The following is a 15,294-nucleotide window of genomic DNA, read 5'->3' as shown; positions in this document are numbered from 1 at the left end:
TGAGAAGGTATTCAGAGCAGTAACAACTACTTCGGATTCTGGTGGAATTGTTCGTAAGAAACCGCATACTATATCAGTTCCTCCAATATTATCATCCGATCCTTCAAATTACCCATTAACTTACGAAACTCCAAAAAATTAATTTCAAGAGTTATTGTCATTTGCATTAATCTTTAAAGGTCGTTCTTAATAAAAGCCATACCTTTCAGCTCAAATGTTTGAATTAATGTATTTCTTATTTTTGGTGTAGGCCTACGCCAAGCAACTTTGTGAAATTCTTTGGATTACTTGAGACTTACACTTCTTATCGGTTTTGCCAAGCTCTCCCAGAAGAGTTTTCTTCCATGCACACTATTCAGCTGTCTCAGCCATGTCCATGTATCTCTTTCACACAAAACTCACTTCCAGCTCATATAGAAGTATTTCAGTCATAAATTTTCAGTTGCTAAAGTTCTTCCCATTAAACAACAGTACCTTGTATTCCTCTTCTTCTTGAGCCATGACTCTAAATAGGTAATGGATTAATTTTTTCCACCATTATTTGTTGTACTGCAACACCTGGCACCTGGGTCCATGACCAGTTGCTAAGAAAATAACAGTTATTTAGGATAAGTAATTTCAACTCATTACTTCACACAATTTACAATTACAACCATGGGACAACAATGAAGACAAAATATAAACAGAGCAAAGAAACACAGAAAAAACACATAAAAAGGCAAAGAGAAAGTAACTCAAAGGATTATTATTACATTATCATCATTTCAACACACTTTGTATTAGATAGGAAACTCCATGTCCAAACAATGAACAATGGCACCATTTAACCAAGATACAGAACAGCCTGCCACCACAAGTAAAAAACATAGCCTTGACTTTAGAAATCTGAAGTCATTAACTGATCATTGCTCTGAATTGTGTGAATTTTTGGTCCATATGTGTACAGTGAAATATCAAACAAGCTGCAAGTGCATGAACGATTTTTATAAAATTAATAATCACTGTGAATGAGACTTTTATACAGTGTGTAGCTATCTCCATACTGTGGTCTTTGTCCATGTTTGTACTGTATTGTAACACTCTTTTGGTCTCCTTCAACTATTATTTATGCTACTTGTCAACTCAGATTATACAACCTAGGCATAGCAAAAATTGTCATTTTAACAGCCCTGGACATCTGCTGCCGTTTAGCTTATGGAATCTTCTTCTTGATACAGTTATGAAGTGTAGTGGTATGACCGAGAGGGAATTTGTTCTCGCTTGATATGGCAAATAACTATATGACATTGTTTGTCATCTATCTTGATATATACACTCCTGGAAATTGAAATAAGGACACCATGAATTCATTGTCCCAGGAAGGGGAAACTTTATTGACTCATTCCTGGGGTCAGATACATCACATGATCACACTGACAGAAAAACAGGCACATAGACACAGGCAACAGAGCATGCACAATGTCGGCACTAGTACAGTGTATATCCACCTTTCACATCAATGCAGGCTGCTATTCTCCCATGGAGACAATCGTAGAGATGCTGGATGTAGTCCTGTGGAACGGCTTGCCATGCCATTTCCATCTCGCGCCTCAGTTGGACCAGTGTTCGTGCTGGACGTGCAACCACGTGAGACGACGCTTCATCCAGTCCCAAACATGCTCAATGGGGGACAGATCCGGAGATCTTGCTGGCCAGGGTAGTTGACTTACACCTTCTAGAGCACATTGGGTGGCACGGGATACATGCGGACGTGCTTTGTCCTGTTGGAACAGCAAGTTCCCTTGCCGGTCTAGGAATGGTAGAACGATGGGTTTGCTGACGGTTTGGATGTACCGTGCACTATTCAGTGTCCCCTCGACGATCACCAGAGGTGTACAGCCAGTGTAAGAGATCGCTCCCCACACCATGGTGCCGGGTGTTGGCCCTGTGTGCCTCGGTCGTATGCAGTCCTGATTGTGGCGCTCACCTGCACGGCGCCAAACACGCATACGACCATCATTGACACCAAGGCAAAAGCGACTCTCATCGTTGAAGACGACACGTCTCCATTCGTCCCACCATTCACGCCTGTCGCGACACCACTGGAGGCACGATGCACGATGTTGGGGCGTGTCCGGAGCAAGTATGGTTGGTCTGACACATCGGTGTGAATGTGTTCTTTTTTCCATTTCCAGGAGTGTATATAAGGCTGTAAAAATGAATTTTACTACAGATGTTTTCCCCAGTATTCAGTAAATCAGTATCTCCTGGCGTAATGGTGTACATTAGAGGTGACAAGAAAATAACGTAACTGATAGAAATAACTGGTTATTGAGAAGTAGCAGTTACTGTGATAAGGGCTCATCTGATACTAGCAGTTACTTAAATAACAGTGCTTTGCGCCACCTGTTTACAGAAGATCATACTATGCTTTCACGTCAACTAATCTGAGATCTAGCTATGATAGAGAGGGATATGTCATCTGGAAGAGGTTCTACATGTCATGGAAATAACAGAGACTATGCGCCATCTATTAATACAACTATGTGTTATTTTGTGCGCTCTCACTACTTTCAGCACAAAAACTAAATAAAGTTAATGTCAGAGTGGTTGCTGATAGGAGCAAACTTAAAGGCATTGTACATGTACTAGAGTTCCCTTGCGTCATTAGTTTGGTCAGTTAGTACAAATAAAGCAATTGGAGCGACAATGGAAATAACTGTCAGAGGTTGTTATTTTTCTCTAGCTGTTATTATTCTCTCTAAGTTTCATTCTCTGACACTTAACACGCTACCACTACAGGTAACCCAGTGACATTTCCGGAGAGAATAGTTACTAGAGTGAGCAAAATATTTTTGTACCGCTATGGATATAACTATCTAGAACCCCCAGTGTTCAGCAGTTGACAACTAATGGGATTCTATTCTTTCCATTTCTTGTAATTCCTGAAACAGTTGACCTTCTATCTGGCCTTCGGTTGTGTTAGAGGGTATTGTTAATGGTTTTTAGGGTTTTACACATATTGAAATATTTGAGCATTGTAGGTGATCTAAAAATGGAAAATAGTGGAGTACCTTCTCAAAGAATACCATATCCCCAATGCCTAGCTGGACCATTATGATGAAAAAACGCTGCTGCTGTATGTAATTAGTGTATCTGATCAACTTGAGTACAAAAAAACTTGTGTAATTTCATAAAACTTGTCTTTGTGGCTTTACTAAGAAAAATGAGCTTTCTCAATTTGTACATATACACTGCAAATGGACTTTTTTTATTTAATTAATTATTGGCTACTGATTTTGAATCATTTTCCACATAGTATTGAGCACATCAGTTTTATACAGGGAAATTGTACAATGGAATATTTACACTTCACACACAAGTATGGAAAATTAACCATTTGATCGCAGCATAGATGGAATGAATACAGGTATGCTTACAACAATAGTCAGATCAGGTACTTTGTCAGGAGCATTCAAATAAAAATATAGATTTACTTATATTAGGGTCTACTTGTACTTGGGCATTCTACATGAAATTTTTTGTATAATATATGCTCTTTCTGTTTTGAAAGAGGCCAAGGGAGTTCATTTTGGCCCTTTGGCCCTTTATTTTAAGTGCTCATCTATCTCGTTCATGAATTAGTATAATATATATTCAAATAATGGAAAATCCTGGATAGAATGTAACAATATTACGAGAAAGAAAGCTGCTACTCACTATCTAGCGGAGATGCTGTGTCGCTGATACACACAACAACGACTCTCACAATTCACACACACACACACACACACACACACACACACACACACACACACACACACACACACACACAGCAACATTGCATGATGGGAGTGGCAACTGGGTGGGGGTATGGAGGATACTGGGGCAGGGAGGGAGGGTGGAAGTGATGTAGAGTAAAGTGCTGCAGGTTAGACCACGGGCAGGGGAGAGGTGGGGAGGGTGGCAGAAGTAGCAGAAACGGAGGGAAATAAAAAGACTGGGTGTGGTGGTGGAATAATGGCTGCATAATGCTGGAACGGGTGCAGGGAAAGTGTGGGATGGATGAGAACAGTGACTAATGAAGGTTGAGACCAGGAGGGTTATGGGAATATCGGATGTATTGCAGGGAAAGTTCCCACCTGCACAATTCAGAAAAGCTGGTGTTGGTGGGAAGGATCTATATAGCACACACTGTGAAGCAGTCATTGATATATCATGTTTGGCAGCATGTTCAGCAACAGGGTGGTCCACTTGTTTCTTGGTTGCAGTTTGTTGGTGACCATTTGTGTGGACAGACAGCTTGTTGGTTCTCATTCCTACATAGAATGCAGCACAGTGGTAGCAACTTAGCTTGTAAAGCACATGACTAGATTCACAGGTAGGCCTGCCTTTGATGGGATTAGTGGTGATGGTGCCTGACCTGGAGTAGGTGGTGGCAGGAGAATGTATGGATGTAGGTGTGTTACAGAGGTATGAACCATGAGGTAAGGGATTGGGAGCAGGGGTTGTGTAAGGATGGGTACATTATGCAGGTTCGGTGGATGACAGAATACCATGTGAGGCATGGGAAGGATAGTGGTCTGGCTACTTCTCATTTCAGGCCATGACAAGAGGTAATCAAAACCCTGGCATAGAGTGTAATTCAGTTTCTCCGGTCCTGAGTGGTGCTGAGTTATGAGGGGCATGGTCGTCTGTGGTCAGACAGTGGGATTTTGGGAGGTGGTGGGAGACTGAATAGATAAGGCACGCAAGATTTGTTTTTATACAAGGTTGGGGGGATAATTATGGTCAGTGAAGCCTTTAGTGAGATATTTAGATTGGGGCTGCTCATCACTGCAGATGCGGTGACCGAGTGAGGATAGGCTATATGGAAGGGACTTCTTGGTATGGAATGGATGGCAATTGTTGAAGTGGAGGTATTGCTGGTGGTTAGTAGGTTTGATATGGACGGAGGTACTGATGTAACCACATTTGAGGTGGAGGTCAACATCTAGGAAGGTAGATTGTTGGGTTGAGTAGGACCTTGTGAAGCAAATGGGGGAGAAGTAGTTGAAGTTCTGGAGGAATGTGGATTGGGTATCCTTATCCTCACTCCAGATAGCAAAGATGTAATCACTGAATCTGAACCAGGAGTGGGGTTTAGGATTCTCTGTTTTTAGGAAGGTTTCGTTTATATGGCCCATGAATAGGTTGGCATTAGATGGTGCTATGAGGGTGCCCATAGCCATACCCTGAATTTGTTTGTGGGTAATGCCTCCAAAGCAGAAGAAATTGTGTGTGAGGATAAACTTGTCATGGTGACTAGGTTGTTGGTTTGGAATCTGTCAATCTTTGGGAAAGGGAGTGTTCAATAGCAGGAAGGCTATGGGCATTAGGAACATTAGTATACAGGGAGGTGGCACCAATAGTGAGAAGCATGGCACTTTGTGGTAAAGAGTCAGGAACTGTGGAGAGTCAGTGAAGGAAATTGTTCAAATGCCTCTGAGCACTACGGGACTTAACTTCTGAGGTCATAAGTCCCCCAGAATTTAGAACTACTTAAACCTAACTAACCTAACGACATCACACATATCCTTGCCCGATGCAAGATTCGGACCTTCAACCATAGCGGTCGCGCGGTTTCAGACTGTAGTGCTTAGAACCGCTCGGCCACTCTGGGTGGCTGGAGGAAATGGTTGGTGTCTTTTAAATAGGAAGGTATGTTAGGGGTAATAGATTGTAGGGGTTGGTCTATGAGAGCAGCAATTCTCTCAGTAACCGGCCACAATGGGGCGTCTTGGGTGATTAGGTTTATGGACTTTAGGAATCATGTAGAAGGTAGGATTTATTAGTGGAGTGAGAGAGTTGAGCAGAGGCATCGACACCAGGGAGAGGCTCTGAGGTGGGCATAAGGATTTGAGTAGTGACTGGAGATCTTGCTGGATTACTGGAATGGGGTCGCTGTGGCAAGGTTTGTAGATAGAACGGAGGGGTATCTGTTGAGAGGCCAGACAAACATGTGGTTCCTGAAGAGGGGCAGCAGCCTTTTCAGTAGTTGCAGGGGCAACAGTCTGGATGATTGACTGATCTGGCCTTGCAACATTAACCAAAACGGCCTTGTTGTGCTGGTACTGGGAAAGGCTGAAAGCAAGGGGAAACTACAGCCGTAATTTTTCCTGAGGACATGCAGCTTTACTGTATGATTAAATGATAATGGCGTCCTCTTGGGTAAAATATTCTGGAGGTAAAATAGTCCGCCATTTGTATCTCCAGGCGGGGAATACTCAGGAGGACGTCATTATTAGGAGAATGAAAACTGGCGTTCTACGAATCGGAGCGTGGAATGTTAGATCCTTTAATCGGGAAGGTAGGTTAGAAAATTTAAAAAGGGAAATGGATAGGTTAAAGTTAGATATAGTGGGAATTAGTGAAGTTCTGTGCAGGAGGAACAAGATTTTTGGTCAGGTGAATATAGGGCTCTAAATACAAAATCAAATAGCGGTAATGCAGGAGTAGGTTTAATAATGAATAAAAAAATAGGAGTGCGGGTAAGCTACTACAACCAGCATAGTGAACGCATTATTGTGGCCAAGATAGACAGAAACCCCATGCCTACTAGAATAGTATAATTTATATGCCAACTAGCTTTGCAGATGATGAAGAAATTGATGAAATGTAGGATGAGATAAGAGACATTACTCAGGTAATGAAGGGAGACGAAAATGTAATAGTCATTGGTGACTGGAATTCGTCAGTAGGAAAAGGGAGAGAAGGAAACATAGTGGGTGAATATGGATTGGGGCTAAGAAATGAAAGAGGAAGCCGTCTGGTAGAATTTTGCACAGAGCATAACTTAATCATAGCTAACACTTGATTGAAGAATCATAAAAGAAGGTTGTATACATGGAAGAATCCTGGAGATACTAAAAGGTATCAGATAGATTATTTATTGGTAAGACAGAGATTAAGGAATCAAGTTTTTAATTGTAGTAGATTTCCAGGGGCAGATGTGGACACTGGCCATAATCAATTGGTTATGACCTGTAGATTAAAACTGAAGAAACTGCAAAAAGGTGGGAATTTAAGGACATGCTATCTGGATAAGCTGAAAGAACCAGAGGTTGTACCGAGTTTGAAGGAGAGCATAAGGGAACAATTGGCAGGAATGGGGGAAAGAAACACAGCAGAAGAAGAATGGGTAGCTCTGAGGGATGTAGTATTGAAAGCAGCAGAGGATAAAGTAGGTAAAATGACGAGAGCTGCTAGAAATCCTTGGGTAACAGAAGAAATATTGAATTTAATTGATAAAAATGCAGTAAATGACGGAGGCAAAAAGAAATACAAAAGGTCTCAAAAATGAGATTGATAGGAAGTGCAAAATGGCTAAGCAGGGATGGCTAGAGGGCAAATGTAAGGATGTAGAGGCGTATCTCACTAGGGGTAAGATAGATACTGCCTACAGGAAAATTAAAGAGACCTTTGGAGAAAAGAGAACCACTTGTATGAATATCAAGAGCTCAGATGGAAACCCAGTTCTAAGCAAAGAAGGAAAGGCAGAAAGGTGGAAGGAGTATATAGAGCGTCTATACAACGGCGATGTACTTGAGGACAATATTATGGAAATGGAAGAGGATGTAGATGAAGATGAAATGGGAGATAAGATACTGCGTGAAGAGTTTGACAGAGCACTGAAAGACCTGAGTCGAAACAAGGCCCCAGGAGTAGACAACATTCCATTAGAACTACTGACAGCCTTGGTAGAGCCAGTCATGACAAAACTCTACCAGCTGGTGAGCAAGATGTGTGAGACAGGCGAAATACCCTCAGACTAAAAGAAGAATACAATAATTCCAATCACAAAGAAAGCAGGTGCTGACAGATGTGAAAATTACCTATCAGTTTAATAAGTCACAGATGCAAAATACTAACGCGCATTCTTTACAGACGAATGGAAAAACTGGTAGATGCGGACCTCGGAGAGGATCAGTTTGGATTCCGTAGAAATGTTGGAACACGTGAGGCAGTACTGACCTTATGACTTATCTTAGAAGAAAGATTAAGAAAAGGCAAACCTACGTTTCTAGCATTTGTAGACTTGGAGAAAGCTTTTGACAATGTTGACTGGAATACTCGCTTTCAAATTCTTAAGGTGTCAGGGGTAAAATACAGGGAGCGAGAGGCTATTTACAATTTGTACAGAAACTAGATGGCAGTCATAAGAGTCGAGGGGCATGAAAGGGAAGCAGTGGTTGGGAAAGGAGTGAGACAGGGTTGTAGCCTCTCCCCGATGTTATTTAATCTGTATATTGAGCAAGCAGTAAAGGAAACAAAAGAAAAATTCGGAGTAGGTATTAAAATTCATGGAGAAGAAGTAAAAACTTTGAGGTTCGCCGATGACATTGTAATTCTGTCAGAGACAGCAAAGGACCTGGAAGAGCAGTTGAACGGAATGGACAGTGTCTTGAAAGGAGGATATAAGATGAACATCAACAAAAGCAAAACGAGGATAATGGAATGTAGTCAAATTAAATCGGGTGATGCTGAGGGAATTAGATTATGAAATGAGACGCTTAAAGTAGTAAAGGAGTTTTGCTATTTAGGAAGTAAAATAACAGATGATGTTCGAAGTAGAGAGGGTATAAAATGTAGACTGGCAATGGCAAGGTAACCATTTCTGAAGAAGAGAAATTTGTTAACATCGAGTATAGATTTATGTATCAGGAAACCGTTTCCGAAAGTATGGAGTGTAGTCATGTATGGAAGTGAAACATGTACGATAAATAGTTTGAACAAGAATAGAATAGAAGCTTTCGAAATGTGGTGCTATAGAAGAATGCTAAAAATAAGGTGGATAGATTACGTACCTAATGAGGAGGTATTGAATAGAATTGGGGAGAAGAGCAATTTGTAGCACAACTTGACTAGAAGAAGGGATCCGTTGGTAGGACATGTTTTGAGGCATCAAGGGATCACAAATTTAGCATTTGAGGGCAGCGTGGAGGGTAAAAATCGTAGAGGGAGACCAAGAGCTGAATACACTAAGCAGATTCAGAAGGATGTAGGTTGCAGTAGGATCTGGGAGATGAAGAAGCTTGCACAGGACAGAGTAGCATGGAGAGCTGCAGCAAACCAATCTCAGGACTGGAGACCACAACAACAACAATAACAAAACATTTTTCGCAAGCTCGGAACCTTCTGGTCCGTCAGAAACTATCACATTCATTTTTCCATAAATACAGTCTACAAATCTCACAAAATTTAACAAGACAACCGTCTGGACCTTACAAAAGTAAGAGAAAGAATGAATAAGTAATTGTTCCTTCTTGTCTTTCAACAACATTCAAATATTCACAAATAATGTTTGACATCGCACTGAGACGGCGCGTTTGTTCCTTGAGCTGGACGTGTAACTCCTTACAAATGGAAGGCCTCAGACATGGCCAACCGATTCGGCTCAAATTTGGCAGTCGCTTGTGTACAACCTAAAAAGGAGGAATCTAAGATATTTTAGGTAACTGGCTGGGAATCTGAGAACCCGGGTTCGAATCGCGAGGAAACCCAGTGGATGTTATTATTTTCGTTTGTATTTTTCCATATCTCAATTGATAGGAATAGGAGGGTTAATAAGGTAAGTAAATCTATAAGGAACGATAAAAATAAGGTAGGCAAATAAATTTCTGAAACTTCTTGGGGTAGTAAACAACTAAAATGTTACTCCAGGTCACTTTAGAATGGCTCTTCCAGTCACTGATACGTGTCCTCATTTTTCGTCGAACAACGAGATGGGTGGTACTTGTCACATAAAAATTTGAAACAAATGTACTCACGGCACCAAGAACATCTAATGAATTCAATCTTTCGAAAGCTACACTGTTCCTTCCCAAGAGTAGGCGGAAAACAAACTTGGTTTACATTTCAAAATGTCTTTTTCGGGAATTAATTTTGATGCGTACCACGCATACGATATCATTGCGTGAAAAATCGGTGCTGAAAGTTGGTTATGAATTATGTTGTAAATAGTTATTGTATCCGTGCAGTTGTCCAATTCCCACTGGGTTTCTAGAAGCACACTGCAATCCTGAAGAATGGAAATAAAGTTTTTAACCTGGCGATCGAAATCAACATCACACAGCTCGTACACAGGTGTACAGTTGGGCGGTATTACTTTTACCGTGCACGTCGGCTGACCCTCGCCATCTATAATCATTGTGTCATATAATATAGCATTACTTTGTCCACTCCAGGAATCCACTACTAGAAAAAACTTGCTATCAGAAACGTATGGTCTTAAAACATTCTCAAGAAATGTTCTGTAAATCACATTCGTCAGTTTGGAGAAGGTAATGTAAACATTTTTCAACGAGTCGGTTAAACGGTTGACCTCTTCTATAACCTGAGGACCAAATGTAACATTCGTTTCTTGTAAACATAGGAAAACCTTACGTAACAGATTTCCAGAGGCTGTAGTGGCATGTTGCGCCGTGTACGAATGTCTTACTAGGTTTTTACTACCAACTGCGACAAGGATTAGTTTTTCTCCCTTATGCGATAACGTGCGTCGAATGTTCACCCAATACTCGCATCCTGTATGACCGGTGTTGATCACGTAATCACTATTAAAACCGCTCATAAGTGACGCCGTTTGCCTGTTGAAAAGAGCTCCCACTTTCTGTATATCTTCTATATTTTGTACTTCCTTATGAGAGACGTATTTAGTGACGCGCCGTTGACGAATTTTATACCCCGATCTGAAATTTTTTGCCCAAGATAATGATGCAGCAGACGTAGAATCCTTGTTGGCCGTATATTGAAGCGCTGCACCTGCAGCCCTCTCCTGAAGTATTCTCGCTGTTACATTCTCGTTACGTCAACAAGATTCGACAATTCGGTCGTATGTTCACATATTTATCGCCTGGTATTTGTCGTATCTTGTCCCTCCTTTAACGATATCACTTTTCCACAATTTCAAGTCCTTCTTCCGTTCCAGGGCTGTTGTTGCTCCATTCTTTTGCAGTGTTTGTAAGTTCAAATTTGGATGATTCCTGGCTAGCGCTACCGCCTTAACTTTTACTTCAAGGGGTATAGAGCTGTAGTTAAGTCGTTTAGTAACCGGTTTGTGATACTCATCGGGAACGGATGAAGCACATATTCCCAGTGACGTGGAGATTTCTGAAGTGTTATGACAATTTAGCGATTCACTAGTCGGGATATCTTCCACTGAATCACCTTCTGCTTCGTCTTCATCGTATAGTACCTCACTATCAAGAAAAGTCATTTCGTTCGTCACCACCAAATATCTCTCGACCATAGCCTTTTCTATCAACCTGGAACGCCGAGAAACAGACCTGGCTGCTTCCGGTAGTGCGTTGATAATGCATCTGTATTTTGCAAACCAAAACACAGTGACAGTAACTTCCCGCTTGCCATCGTCTGTGACAGGCTCCCAACTATATATTACAACGCTAGTCGAAGGGTGTACATCCTCCGTTACTCAGATTTTGCACCTGAAAGATATGACAACAAATAATAACTAGTTACTACGGCATAAACAGACGAGCTAATTTCTACAAACTACACTCCTGGAAATTGAAATAAGAACACCGTGAATTCATTGTCCCAGGAAGGGGAAACTTTATTGACATATTCCTGGGGTCAGATACATCACATGATCACACTGACAGAAAAACAGGCACATAGACACAGGCAACAGAGCATGCACAATGTCGGCACTAGTACAGTGTATATCCACCTTTCGCAGCAATGCAGGCTGCTATTCTCCCATGGAGACGATCGTAGAGATGATGGATGTAGTCCTGTGGAACGGCTTGCCATGCCATTTCCACCTGGTGCCTCAGTTGGACCAGCGTTCGTGCTGGACGTGCAGACCGCGTGAGACGACGCTTCATCCAGTCCCAAACATGCTCAATTGGGGACAGATCCGGAGATCTTGCTGGCCAGGGTAGTTGACTTACACCTTCTAGAGCACGTTGGGTGGCACGGGATACATGCGGACGTGCATTGTCCTGTTGGAACAGCAAGTTCCCTTGCCGGTCTAGGAATGGTAGAACGATGGGTTCGATGACGGTTTGGATGTACCGTGCACTACTCAGTGTCCCCTCGACGATCACCAGAGGTGTACGGCCAGTGTAGGAGATCGCTCCCCACACCATAATGCCGGGTGTTGGCCCTGTGTGCCTCGGTCGTATGCAGTCCTGATTGTGGCGCTCACCTGCACGGCGCCAAACACGCATACGACCATCATTGGCACCAAGGCAGAAGCGACTCTCATCGCTGAAGACGACACGTCTCCATTCGTCCCTCCATTCACGCCTGTCGCGACACCACTGGAGGCGGGCTGCACGATGTTGGGGCGTGAGCGGAAGACGGCCTAACGGTGTGCGGGACCGTAGCCCAGCTTCATGGAGACGGTTGCGAATGGTCCTCGCCGATACCCCAGGAGCAACAGTGTCCCTAATTTGCTGGGAAGTGGCGGTGCGGTCCCCTATGGCACTGCGTAGGATCCTACGGTCTTGGCGTGCATCCGTGCGTCGCTGCGGTCCGGTCCCAGGTCGACGGGCACGTGCGCCTTCCGCCGACCACTGGCGACAACATCGATGTACTGTGGAGACCTCACGCCCCACGTGTTGAGCAATTCGGCGGTACGTCCACCCGGCCTCCCGCATGCCCACTATACGCCCTCGCTCAAAGTCCGTCAACTGCACATACGGTTCACGTCCACGCTGTCGCGGCATGCTACCAGCGTTAAAGACTGCGATGGAGCTCCGTATGCCACGGCAAACTGGCTGACAGTGACGGCGGCGGTGCACAAATGCTGCGCAGCTGGCGCCATTCGACGGCCAACACCGCGGTTCCTGGTATGTCCGCTGTGCCGTGCGTGTGATCATTGCTTGTACAGCCCTCTCGCAGTGTCCGGAGCAAGTATGGTGGGTCTGACACACCGGTGTCAATGTGTTCTTTTTTCCATTTCCAGGAGTGTACATACAGCACTCGTCATATGTTACTTACAGAATAACACTGTATTCATTCACGAAACTTATTTCATTCGGCACATTAATGATGGAAAAATCACTACTGTATCCGCCAGGATCGCGGCAGGCTAATGGCGGAAAACAACTCTTTCCGATTTACGTCTATAAGGCTCGTGCTGGACACCTTCTCTCTTCCAGATTCACAACTATGATATGACGAAGAGGCAACCGGGACAACATAACTCTCCCCGCGTGCATTCTGTCCCGAGCCTCGCTGTAAACAAGCGTCGCGCGGTTGGCTGTCTGTGATCCCTCGTGAGGAATTCGAAGCACTCTTACAAGGGGAGGCCGCCAATTGTGAAATTCAGATTCAATTCATACTGCGCATAATAAAAGCTCATGGCCAGAGGTACTATGTGGGAAAGCACCAAGATGTACTTCTCAGACGTCGTCGAGAAAATCGACAGTTAAGAGAAACTGTTGCGGTGAAATACTCACTACGATTGATAGTTTTCTACAGCGTCGTGGCGCAGCGGTAAGCTCTCGGGTTCGGGTTCGTAATTCAGAAGTTCGCCGGATCGAATCTCGCGCCATGCAACCATTTTTTTTTAGTATTTGTTTTTTGTAATTCAAATGTGTGTACATACACACAATATATATATATAATTCCCAGCAATCAGTTGCAACAATTATGCATATAATAAGTTGTTGAAAGTCGTTTGTCGTGGAAAAACTGGCAACTTCGAACATCATTATGTTTTCCGCAAACAAAGTTGTATTTCATTAATGTTATTAATTGTCTTCATAATGTTAACCAAGTATAGTTAATGGAAGACGTAGAAACGATATTCCGAAACGAATACGTATAGCATAAATCAAACGTTCGAATTAGAATACAAACCCCACGTACACAAATTTGCTGTGGCAGGTATGAAATATAAACTCCGTTACTCGCTCGTTACACTCGAAGGACAGATGTTGAATGGGCCGAAACGAGCCGCCGCATAACAGCGTAGTTGCCTGCCAACTTCGAAAGAAGGTAGGTGCGGTCCCTAGCGCAACTTATAACATCGTCGAAAATCAGTGCGGACGTGAGAGCTTTGGTACACCCTGTTAAACAAACGGAAAAATTGAGGCGGTACAATTGGACAGCGATCCGCCTTCACCAATATGTGTAAGCAATTCATATATGAATTACAAAACACTAATAATAAAAAATGTTGCATGGCGCGAGGTTTTTTTTTTATTTTTCCGCCTCTCCCGACACGCTTCATATACCCTGCGCTGCTTATGCTGCTAATTAATTGGTTAGGCGTTCCATTGATTTTTTTATTTTGTTTATTTTTTTTATTTCATTTTTGTTCATTGTATCTGCTCGGGGCGGACATGGCAAGACACCCGTTTCAGTTAGTCGTTGATCCATTAACTCAGTTTCTTTATTACAGACGGCAGCTAACACACTGACCGAACACGCTAAGCTACCGTGCCGGCTGTTCGATCCGGCCACCTTCGGATTACGAACCCGAGCGTTTACCGTTGCGCCACGACGCTGTAGAAAACTATCAATCGTAGAGAGTATTTCACCGCAACGGTTTCTTTTAACTGTCGATTTTCTCGACAACGGCTGTGAAGTGCATCTTGGTGCTTTGCCACATTACACCTCTGGCCATGAGCTTTTATTATGCGCAGTAGGGATCGAATCTGAATTTCACAATTGGCGGCCTCCCCTTGTTAGTCGTAGTTGTGGTCATGTGACTAGCCTTAAAATTTTAATACTTTACTAACCAACGGCGTTGGGGTAATTAGTTTGCCTACTTTATTATTATCATTCTTTATTAATTTACTTACCTTATTAACCATCCTATCCCTATCAATTGAGATATGGAAAAATACAAACGAAAATAATAACATCCGCTAGGTTTCTCCGATTCCCAGCCAGTTAGTTACCTTAGCTGTTCCGCTATCGCCGCTGTCGGCGAAAAGCGTTTACCATGTGGGTACAGGAGCGACAATTGTAAAAGTTTCTTTCCTCAATTTTTGGAAAAGTTTGCGTTTGCGGACCCCATACCTGATGATGAAAAATGCTCTATTTACAATTATCTATCGATCGCTCTAATTCTGAGTCCGTTGCTCGTCAAAACCTTTAGGGTTGATTTTCTCAAAATTGCGGAGGTGTTGACCCAAAAGATCTTGGACTATTTCATTTTAGGTTCTACACAAGCAACCTGCCACATTTGAGCCGAATCGGTTGGCCGTGTCTGAGGCGTTCCCCTTGTTAGCCAGGATCGGCGACTACCTGCCCGCGCCTATCATCCGTCCTATACATCTCCGTCCTGCACACACA

This window comes from Schistocerca gregaria, unplaced genomic scaffold (genome assembly GCF_023897955.1).
Source record: "Schistocerca gregaria isolate iqSchGreg1 unplaced genomic scaffold, iqSchGreg1.2 ptg000338l, whole genome shotgun sequence".
Taxonomy (NCBI): Eukaryota; Metazoa; Arthropoda; class Insecta; order Orthoptera; family Acrididae; genus Schistocerca; species Schistocerca gregaria.
Note: the sequence above shows the minus strand (reverse complement) of the source record.